The sequence below is a fragment of the Myodes glareolus genome, chromosome 25, assembly GCF_982192425.1.
Source record: "Myodes glareolus chromosome 25, mMyoGla1.1, whole genome shotgun sequence".
Lineage (NCBI taxonomy): Eukaryota > Metazoa > Chordata > Mammalia > Rodentia > Cricetidae > Myodes > Myodes glareolus.
The window spans coordinates 26751381-26762794 of record NC_142050.1 but is presented as its reverse complement, the minus strand read 5'-3'; the positions used below and the strand labels follow the sequence as shown (position 1 = coordinate 26762794).

The 11414-nt window shown below is 50.7% G+C and overlaps 1 long non-coding RNA gene across 2 annotated transcripts; it reads right to left on the bottom strand.

Moving 5' to 3' along the window:
• Window positions 1-2162: 2162 nt before the first annotated feature.
• On the bottom strand, window positions 2163-8554 carry LOC146889692 (uncharacterized). 2 transcript variants are annotated; one of them, XR_015000006.2, is made up of 3 exons: window positions 6160-8526; window positions 4529-4722; window positions 2163-3918 (listed from the first exon to the last, which is right to left on the bottom strand). It is a non-coding gene; the product is annotated as an uncharacterized LOC146889692 (long non-coding RNA). The 2 variants fall into 2 exon arrangements; XR_015000005.2 differs by having other exon boundaries at window positions 4529-8554.
• Between the last annotated feature and the right edge of the window lie 2860 nt (window positions 8555-11414).

Sequence of the window (11414 nt, the reverse complement as noted above, 5' to 3'; positions counted from 1 at the left end):
CACACACACACACACACGCACGCATACACTCACATGCACATGCACATACACACATATGCACACACACATATACACACATACACACGCATACACACATGCGCACACACACATATACACACACATACACACATGCACACTCATATGCACACATACACATGCACACATACACTCACATACACATGCACGTACACACATATGCACACACACGCATATACACACACACGCATATACACACATACACACATGCACACACACATACACACACTCATATATACACACACGCACACTCATATGCACACACACATGCACGCATACACTCACATGCACATACACACATATGCATACACACATATACACACATACACACATGCACACACACATACACACACTCATATATACACACATACACACATACACACTCACACACACACACACAATCCATTGTTCCTTTGAGGTCATAAGCTCAGATTCTTTAGAAACTTTCGGAAAGGTCAGAGAATTTACAGCTGAAGAAATTAAGACTTTAAGGGAAAGTAGAGTCCAGAACAAAAGTCAGCAATTATATTATCCTTATAGTTGGTTTGGTTCAGGGAAGAACTCACCAAATAAAGAATGTTTTAGGATGTGTTCGTATTAGTCACTTTTCTTGAACTGGGACCTGAGAGGAAGCAGCTTCAAGCACCATCATTCCAGTGCAAAGTAGAAACCCTCTTTTGAGTTGCATTTGTTTCCTTGGTAATTACATGTGCTTTCTCTGCACCCTTAGCTACAGCTTTAGCTGTCCTCTCTTCCTCTCCAACCTGTGCACTTTCACATAGCTCTTAGCCATCTTTCTGCTCTCCTACTATAAACCTGTGGAACAGAATTGGGCGGTCACCATGACACAGCCTGAACGCTATGTTGTCTCGACTTTTTCTCTGCCAAACATATCAGTCCATTGCTTTTGAATTCCGCCTTGCTCAAGTTCTCAGGGCAATAAGAATATAGCCTCATAATTTTTGCCAGAATGTAACATCAAATGGCCTCTAGTTCCATTCCTGACAGTCTTTACCGTCCTCTAAAACCCCATCAGTCAGAACTCTATTACCTATGTGTGCTGGCTAGTTTTATTTATGTCAACTTGATACAAGCTAGAGTTATCTGAGAGAAGGGAACCTCAGTTGAGAAAATGCCTGCCTAAAAAACCAGGCTGTAGGGAAACCTTTAAGGCATTTTCTTAATTAGTGATTGTGTGTGGTGTTGTATCTGGGCTGGTGGTCCTGGGTTCTATTAGAAAGCAGGTAGAGCAAACTCCGGGGAGCAAGCCAGTAGGCAGGACCCCTCCGTGGCCTCTGCCTCAGCTCCTGCCTCCAGGTTCCTGCCCCGTTTGAGTTCCTGTCCTGACCTCCCTCAATGATGAACAGTGGTGAGGAAGTGTAAGCCAAATAAACCGTTTCCTCGCCAACTTCTTTGGCCACGGTGCTCCATTACTGCAGTAGAGACCCTGACTAGGAGCTACGGTTCCAGCAATGTTCCTGGTCTTCCTCTCTCCCCCCAGAATGGCCCTTGAAGCTCTGCTGTGCATTCTAGAGCTTTTTCTAGCTCGTCAGTCAAAACTCTTCCAATTCTTCCCTCAAACCAACACCTAAAAGTCACACTGTCAGTCAGTCAGTCACAGCAACACGAGAACACGGCAGTGGGCACAGGTCATATTCTGTCCACAGCCAGAAAACAGCATTGAATTCTGGTGTTCCTACAGTCTCCCCATTTTTGTACTCGGTCCAGGAACCATGCCTAGGGGGTGGTCTAACCCACATTCAGGATGGTTCTTCCCTCCTCAGCCAGACTTCTCTGGTCATTCGGGGACCTTGTTAAAAAGTCTCAGTGACCCTGTGACTCTTGCATACACGGCCAGAGTTGTGTCTTCTTGATGACTCTAAATGCCAGTCAAGCTGGTAACCGCAATTAGCTCTCACAGTGGCACGTTCTGTTAGTGGTGTGCACAGGCGACTGAGCGAATTAACCAGCATGTCTGTGATTGAAGCAGCCGCGTCCCTGCAACCCAGCAGCACCAGGGACGCATGGTTGAAGATGTTCCCAGAAGAATTTGTTGCGATAGTGACAAATTAAAAAAAAAATTGAGTTCATTTTCTGTTACAAAAAAAAAAAAAAAAAACTAGGACTCATTTATAAAGAATACAGGTTTATTTAGTTTACAATTCTGGGAGGCTGGGGTATACAAAAGCATGTTTCTGACATCTGCTTGTCCCCTGGCAAGGGTCTGAAATACACATTATATTGGTAAATTGTCACATTCTGTTGAGTTTCCTGAGAGTAGACTCTGGAAGCAAGGAGGCCTTCCCTGGTCTCCTCCAAACTCCTTAACTGGGGCCAGCCTGGCCCCCTGGTCCTGTGACAAAGAGAGCCGGAAATAACCAGCAGGCCAGGAACATGGAAAGCACCGCGTCCTTGGGAACGGCTGGGAGGTAAAGGGTTTGCAAGGCCAAGAGACCCATCCGTGGAAAGGAAGCTCAGTCCGGAGCTACAGCTGGCCGCCTCAACTTCTCCAGTCAGTTTTTGCCGGATGTTGGAAGCCCCAAGCTGGTACTGCTGCCTTCCTCTGCTCGTCAGCCAGGCTACTCCAGCCTACACTAGATGGTGAAAGCAGCTGACTTGAAGATGTTCAGCTGCCGTCTCCATCTCTGTGAAGTCTCTATGGAGACTGGCTATCTTTCTTTTTTTAACTTTCTGTATATTTAAAGCATGGCCCTTGTAGGTTATTCTCTGGATTGTCCAGAGCAGGGGCTTCCTCCTGCATCGAAGTATGACAGAGCATACCTCCGGGTAAGAAAGAGCAAACTAATTAGCGAACTCACTGCCTTGCTTGTTACTGTGCTTGCCTTGGTTTCAGCTTAGTGTTTATTTAACATGTCTGTGTGCATGCACACATGCAGTGCGGCCATACATGCCACTGCATGCATGTGATGGTCAGAGGACACTTGAGGGAACTGGTTCTCTTAAAAGATGTAAGTTCCAAGGACCCAAACCAGCATTTTTACCTGCCAAGGCATCTCCCTACCACTAGCCCCCCTTTCATACTTATCTTTATTTTTATTTTTGTTTCTGGCTTTGGTTTAGTGTTCCTGGGGATTAAAGCCAGGACCATTGACCTATATCTCTAGCCCTTGTTTTTATTTTGAGGTAGATCTTGTTAAATTGCTATGGTGGTTTGAATAAGAATAACCTCCATAGACTCATATGAATCCTTAGTGACCAGGGAGTGGAACTCTTTGATAGGATTAGAAGGATTAAGAGGTGTGACCTTGGAGGAAGTATATCATGGGGGGGGGGGGGAGTGGAGGGAGGAAGGGGGAAGGGGTGAAGCTTGGGGTTTCGAAGACTATTCCAGACTCCGTCTCAATCTGTTTTTCTGCCTGTGGATCAGGACATAGCTCTCAACCACTTCTCCAGCGCCACGCCTCCTTCGAGCATGCTCCCATGCTCCCAGCTATGATGATGGCGAATTAAACCTCTGAAACTGGACGCAAGCCCTCGGTTAAATGTTTGCTCTTATTTATAAGTTGCTTTGGCCATGGAGTCTCTTCACAACAACAGACTAGGACAGTTGTTAAGGCTGGTTTCAAACTTAGGGTTCTCCTGCCTGAGCCTGGAGCTGGAATTACTCCTCCAAGCGAGAACTCACTTTTATAAGGAAGTCCTTCTTGGACTAATCTATTAATCCATGAATGGATTAAACCATTCATGAAGATGGTGGCCCCTGCCGAATGACCGGCACAATGGCAATCACATTTCAACACGAGTTTCAGAAGGAACAAGCTGTGTCCAGACCGCAGCAAACGGAAATGTCATCGGGAGGTGAGGGCACGAACTGTGGTTGTCTTGTACTGTCCAGTTAGTCAGACGTTAAAAGGAGTGTGCCTGGAAACACAATACTGGATTTTAAAAAAACACAGCAAGTTCTCAAGCGATAGGGTCACGGTGACATCACTTACGTGAAATAAAAAGCACTGAAAGTGTTGCTAGGTGTAATTTATGAGTAATGTTGGGAGAGCATGTGTGTCAGACAAATGCCCGCTGATTGCAGAACAGTGGCTGGATTCGGAGAGGGAAGGGAGGCACAAGGACTTCCGCGGTGTTTTCTTTTTCTTTTTAGAATCTGATTCAAATGCAGCAGAATGTAACAGCATCTGCCATTTCTCGGGGGTAGGTACGAAGCCATTGCTCTATTCTCTTTGTATTTTGCCATAAGGTTGAAATACTTCAACAAGAGAGAACCTTCTTAGGCATGCCTTCCCTGGGTTTCCAATGAGTGCTCATTATGTGTTTTTCTCTGCTGTAGAAATGGACGCCCAAGGGGGTTTCTACCCACCCCAGCCAATTATCCTATATCCTTCTGATCTCTTGGCTCATAGAATTGACCCCATTTCCTTCATTCAGATGCAGGGTAAACATGAGAACCATGTCAACAGCCACGAGGCCCTGAGTTCCAAGCCCCCCAGGTGCTTCTCTGCCTAGAGGGAAGTCCTACCTAGCTCTCTAGCTTTCTTCTTTCTCGTTCTCTCTCCTCAGGCATTCAGCAACTCCCGTTTCCAAGTGTCAATGCTTGGGCTCCTTTCTCATGATTCCGCGGAAGCTGAAGCCTGGACTGGTGTGAACAGAGGCTTCTTGTGATGTTTCTGGGTTCAGCCTTAAGTTCTGAATGAAGGCATCAGGTGCTGGAAACTGTTGAAGAACACGCTCTCTGAAGACATTACAAAACAAACAAACAAACAAGCAAAAAACTAGGCGCCAGACTGAAGCACCTGCCAGTGCCCAGTATGATGCTGAGCTGAAGGTCCCTACTTTGAGAATCTCTGTCCCCAAAGACTGAGCCCTGGATTCTGTCAATGATCCCACAACGTTGACATAAAGGAGCTAAAAGAGGAACTTCTTGATCTTTCAGCAAGGGAGCCATGTCCCGGACTACAAGCTCTGTTCCCATCCTGAATGCCCCGACCATTCACACCTCTGAATAGCACACACAGCCTTCAAGATGGCTGTGTGCTAACCCCAGGAACTCTTGGAATCAGGACAGAATCCGATCTGAGATGATTCCTAGCTGTACAAGGCTTAGACTCTGGGAAAGAAAGAGGGAAGAAATGAGAAAGGAGGAGGAGCAGCGAGAAGGAGGAGAGAGAACAGGACAGAGAGGGAAGCAGGAGTCCAGAGCAGAGACGCTGTCTGATGGGTTTTCTCTGTCTCTCCTCCAGGTCCTGGTGGACCAGACCACCTTTGGGCGCAATGGAGGAGTTTTGCAGACTGAAGAGGGGAGGGCAGGCTCACAGTGGGGCAGCTGAACGGAGCCGCAGGTGCTGCGTTGGTGTACAGGGTCACATGTTGCTGCGCTCATGGGAAGTGATAACTCCAGCCGCCTTTGATGTCTCTGCTCCACCTGCACTTCCAGGAGGCCCTTAGGTCTCTTCACGGCTACTAATTTCTTCAGCCTCTTTCTCCCAGACTCCAGATCTCAGGTGCCTGCCTTCAATGCCCACAAACCCATCCCATGCTGTAACAGGTCCAATTCGCATGTTAGCATAGGGCCCCTAGTTCTGCTTGCCTGTTGGGGGTGGGTGCGGTGAGCTTGGGAGGGAGCAGGTGGTAGCTGAGATGCCCTACACACTCTTCTGATTATACAGACGGTGAGGTCTAGAGAAGGTGATTAGCACGAGGCCTCTTTATCTACATAGCCTGCAGGGCTCATATACCCATACGGATCAGACCCCAGCCTTCAGCTTCCTGGGAGAGGGGGCACCCTGCCCAGGTGCCCAAGGAGCACATTGAACCTCTCCATTTTCCCTTTCCTCCTTGATTTCGCTTGGCCCCTTCCGTCTGTGCCACTCTGCTCATTTCTGACTTCTCCCCAGGCGTGATGACCCGCACGCAGGTGGGGAGAGCCCGCCGCCCTCAGCTAGACAACTATCGCTCCCTGCTTCCTCTGACTTCAGAAGCTGCAGCGGAACAGCGCCCCCTGCCTTCTTCAGGTCTCTTCTGCCCCTGCTCCCCAGAGGGTGGTCCCTGTGTCCTGAGCAGCAAACCTCCAGACACAGGTCGTCAAGCAGATCCCACCTCAGAGCTGACGTGCATTAGGCCCGGACGGTCCTATAAGGGAAGTGTCCTTACCTTGCTTTGTGGATGAGGAAACTGAAGCGCCGAGAGGGCTAGCGGCTTTCCCAAGAGCACACAGCTAGTCCTGGAAGACTGGGCTCTGACTCCCGATCTGAGGGACTCAGAAGGCCAGGTTCCTCTCGCGTACTGGAAGCTGAAATCTTCTCTGAAAAATGCCTTCTAATGGGAACAGCTCCCGGAAGGAACAGAACTGTGACTTGAGATACTCAACTGAAGAGCAAGTGGCAAATAGTTGTGGACCCAGAACCCGTTAAGAGAGGTGAACTATCCTAGGTGAGGAGAAAGCTGTAAAGAACCTCACTGAAGGACGCCTCACCTTAGGAACTTTTCCCCCTTGCTCCCACCCCGCTCCAGACCCTGGGCCCCTTGGGATGGGACTTGTTTTGTTTTCCTAATCTCCCTGGGGAGGGGGGTTGCGTGGAGAGGGTGCACGACGACACGAACTGCGGTCCTCTAGACTCACTCATAATGGAGGCTGTAGAGTGAACTACCCCGGGATGACCACACGATGCCGCCCTTGAGCCACGTACGTCGTTCCCACCCCCGCGCTGGGGCTGGTGGCCATGCAAACCTGCTTTGCTTGGGGTCCGAATTGGGAAGTCAGGGAGTATCAGGGCCTGTGAGCACAAGGCGAGCCAGTCCTGAAAGGTGGTCTGTCGACGTCGTGCCTTCTCCGCTGATGTCTGTCTCCGCACTGTCTCCGAGTGCCAACTCAGCTCCCTTTCCTGAAGTGCCACAGCGCACTCCCAGCCCCTCTCAGGGTCCCTTGGCACCCTTGAACCCAGTGAGGTCCATGCACCAGCTCACCTGGCGCCTTAGACTCGCCTCCTGCACAGGAACGGAACCTTCTGGGGCCTTTCTCGAGATCTGTGGCTTTGTTGTCAACAAGATTAACACCATACTCTTCGCCTTGGGCTTTCCTCTACCTCACGCCTAGGCGTAGAGAGTAGAAAGATGCAGATAAGGAAAGGCAGGGAGCCTAGCCTCCTCCAAGCCAGGAAGCACAGAAGTACTTGGGGCCTCTCAACCTCGATGGGATGGGGAATGAGGGGCATGAAATGGATACCCGTGTGGTCACCGTTGACCTTCTGTGACCTCACCACAGATGCAGCGGCATCCCCAACTCCGTCGAACTGGCTGGAGTCACCTACAATTGCCATCCCCCCCCTCCTTACCACCTTTGGAAACTGAGGACCCGGTGATTTTAAATCTTTCTATGTTACGTTGGTCCTCCGGTCTTTATCCCAACACGGCACTCACCTTTAGACAGTCCCGCTGGATTTGAACTCAGCCCTTGCCTATGGACCCTCCTCAGTGCACCCAAGTGGCCTCCTCTAAGGATGATGGCAGATTTCCCTCAAGTCAACCCCGTTTCTCCAGAGTATTCAAACCCCCCTCCCCCCTCTAGAGGGCTCTGAATCAGTGGTAAGTAACAGTATCCTCTGTGAACTTGGGCAGCCAAGGATTTTATATGAAGGATTTGTAGTGACTCACGGGAGGAAGTAGGTAGCAGCTACTCAGGCTAAGGACAGACAGACGCCAGGCACCTCATCCTGGGCTTCTGCTCATCATCTCACACGGCTGCTGGGATCAATCCGATCAACTGTGGCGTTTGTTCCCAATGACAGGTTTCTCTGCCCGGGCATTCAACAGCCAGGCCTAGCTTGAATCTCATGTCTACTTAATGCAAGGGGAGGGGGTGGGGCCTGGGGTGGGGGGGGAGAGGAGGGGCCGGACATATTGAGTGACAGTTCTGCCAGGAGTGCCCATGGTGGCCAGCAACATCCACCTAAGTGGCCTTCTCTAGCCTAGACTGAAGTCGCTCCCACTAAACATTGTCTACCAGGCAACAATTAAAGGTAGGAGGAGTGACTGGGTTACAGAAAGCCGTGTTTCTCAGCCTGTGGGTCACAGCTCCTTAGGGGTCGCATATCAGATATCTTACATCTCAGATACTTACATTAGAATTCATAATAGTGGCAAAATTACAGTTATGAAGCAGTAATAACAATAATTTTATGGTTGGGGTCATCACAACATGAGGAGCTAAAGTAAGAGATCACAGCATTAGGAAGATGGAGAACCACTGCCTTAGGACTCAACCCACGGTCCCCAGAGACACAAAGGTATGGCAAGTATGGCAAGGAGGCCGTGAATTCACCTGGTATTCCTGGGTTTGGCGTGACTCGCCCGGAGACCTCGGGGGTCCCCCAGTAGACCATGCCGCCCGTAGATACTTTTTGGGGTAAGGGCTTCCTGACGACTGTTGAGAGAACAGAAAGCCCAGACCGCAAAAAGATCCAAAGGAGACAGCTTTGGAGGGTTGCAGCGAGGTGCAGCCCCTCCCAAGCAGGGCTTGCATCTGCAGATGGGGGGTTCAAGGAAGCAAAGTCAGGACCTGGAGAGGAGAGCGGAGGAGGGAGGGGAAAGATCAGGTGACAGGAATCCCAGCGGCACCCACTTCTGCCCACTCTGTGTCAATCTCCTCCTTACCTGGTAGGCTGGGAGAGAGCAGAGCGGTCACGTGTCCTAGTGTCCAGGGCACCTGGAATCTGCCTCCTCTTCTCTCTGTGAGGGTTTTATGGTCCCCTGTTGTGACTGTGATTCAATCATCCCTGGGATCGGCTATGTCCTGGGTTAGGCAGCATCAGCCCGCCCAGATACCCCTGTCGACTCACCAAGAGCCCTCTGGAAGATGCTGTCACTGGACACCTCTGGGCTTAAGTTCTGGATCCTGGTCAGCTTCAGTAAATGTCACGGGATGATGAGGAAAGGTAGAAGATCCAGGCCAGGCCGCATTTGGGCCTCCCCCCAACATTTGTGGTCTTAAACAACTACAGTGACCCCTAAATTCTCCCTTGCTCCCAGGACAAAGGGAGGAAAGTTTCCTAGGAGCCCCACTCCCCAATAGCCTGGGTCCTTCCCCCTCTACCTGGGGGTCCCTGAGGTCCCAGTCACAGGGAGCAGAGAGGTTCCAGCTGTTGATTGAGGGGTTGTCGATTGGATGGTTCATCTCAGCCACCTCAGCTCCAGTCGGCCCTTATCTTGCATTTTCTGAAGGCGGTAAAGGAAGAGCCATCTACCTGCCAAAGCCAACACAGCCCTTTAGCAGAGGCTGCCTGAAGATACCGGCTGGTCCTGCTCAACCCCTATTCAGGGTAGGGAACAGAATGGAGGATGAGACAACCTGGCTCCGGGGCTAACTGCAGAGAAAGGCCTAGGGGCACACAAGGCCCGGGGGCTCTGAGGGTACCTGCGCTGCCTTCCTGTTGGGGCTGGGGTGGGGCTATGCTCACTCTCGGGAAGAGGAGGAGGGGAGTCCTCTCCTATCTGGCTCAGCAGGTAGGCCTCCTCTTCGGGAAGCTGGAGGGGGCTCCAGGACCACAGGCATCTCACTGTGGGCTTGCTATCTTGCATAGGCTGAGGAAGACCCCTGGTTTCATCTGCTCCTGAGTTCACCTGGTCTACTCCATCTCCACCCTCCACCCCCCATAGCAAGGTCCCTGGGAAATCCCTGGATCCCGTTTCCCAGCTCTCTCCTGACTTCCTTGCCTGGCTGCAGCTTGTGCCAGAACACACAGGAGGGAGGCGGCAAGGATGGGAATGGGAGGCTCATGCTTCTGGTGGCTTTGCGCTGAGTCACGCGGGCTTGGAATTCAAGTCACCAGGCAGGCTGGAAAGGGCACCCCCTGCCGTCCTCGCATTGACCTTGCCCCTGAGGACACTCTTTGGCACTGACTGTGTCTTCCCCATCCCTTTCCAAGGCTTCTCTAGGTTCTTATCTCATGCGGTCATTCACCCAGGGCTGCTACAAGCCGACACAGAGCTGCAGGCTTTCCCTGTGGGGATGCCCTTGTTCCTACATGAGGAAATGGAAATCCAGCTCAAGGGAAAAATCCCTCTGGGTCCTCCAGATCTCCTATCTCATTCGTCAGCACACTGGTGCTCTTGGGTCTTCAGGAGTCTCGAGCCCAGCAGTTCTCAATCTGTGGGTCATGACCCCTTGGTGGGGGGGTGTTGTATATCAGATATCCTGCATATCAGATATTCTGCATATCAGATATTTACAGTTTGGTTCATAACGGCAGCAACATTACATTTATGAAGTAGCAATAAAATAATTGTATGGGTGGGGTCAGCACAACATGAACTGTATTAAAGGACCAGAGTGTTAGGAAGGTTAAGAACCTTTGGGCTAGTGGCTTCCCACCACCTAGCACTGCCTCACAGGATCCCTGTGTCCACACTTGCTGTCCACAGCCCACCTCCACAAGACGTGGCCATAGCGTGGCCATAGCGTGGCCATAGCGACCTTTTAGAGAGGTAGCTCAGCTGGTTGAGGGCTTGCTTAGCATGCATGAGGCCCTGGGGTTTGGTCCTCTGCACCACTGAAACTGGGTGTGATGGGTACACCTACGATCCTAGCATGGGAGGCAGGAAGATCAAAACCTCTAGGTGACCTTCAGCTACACAGCGAGTTCCAGGTTGGTTTGGGATATGTAAGTCCCTTCGTCAAAAAAGCCGAACAAAACCAGGGGAAACCTAACCAACCAAAGAGCCGTGGAATCTCTGTGTAAATCCTCCTCCAGTGTCTTCCCATCTCAGAAGCAACCCACGAGCCCCATCCACCCTCGCTGCGTCTCTCACCTCACCCAGTCCCCTGGTCTGCTCTTCTACATATACACTGGCTTCCTTGTTTTCTGTGACGGTGTCAGCTGCGTCCCGGCCTCGGGGTCCTTGGATAGGAGGTCCATCTGCCTGGATGATCTATCTTATCCTGCGTAGTCCAGGTCTAGCCCCCGCCCCTCCCTAGGTCGCGTTGCAAATTGAGTCTTTGCTGAAGAAGCTGTGATGACTGATTTTATGTGTTAACTTGACTGAGACGAGGAGTGTCCAACTATTTAGTTACTGTATCGAATGTGTCTCCAAGGGCATTTTTAAGGACGAGATTAACATTTATATTAGGAGGCCAAGTAGGAGAGTTGCCTAATGTGAGCGGGCCTCACCCCATCCTCAAAGGCCTGTAATGTGGTTTGAGTATAAAATATCTTCCATGGGGGGGGGGGAGAGAGAGAGAGAGAGAGAGAGAGAGAGAGAGAGAGAGAGAGAGAGAGAGAGAGAGAGAGGTGTGGCCTTGAATGAAGGACCTATGGCGAGACCGGGCTGATATTAATTGCTCCACATATTTGAAAAGCAGGACATATAGGAGGACAAGGGCTCAGATGGCAAGGCCAGGACACCATTAGCCG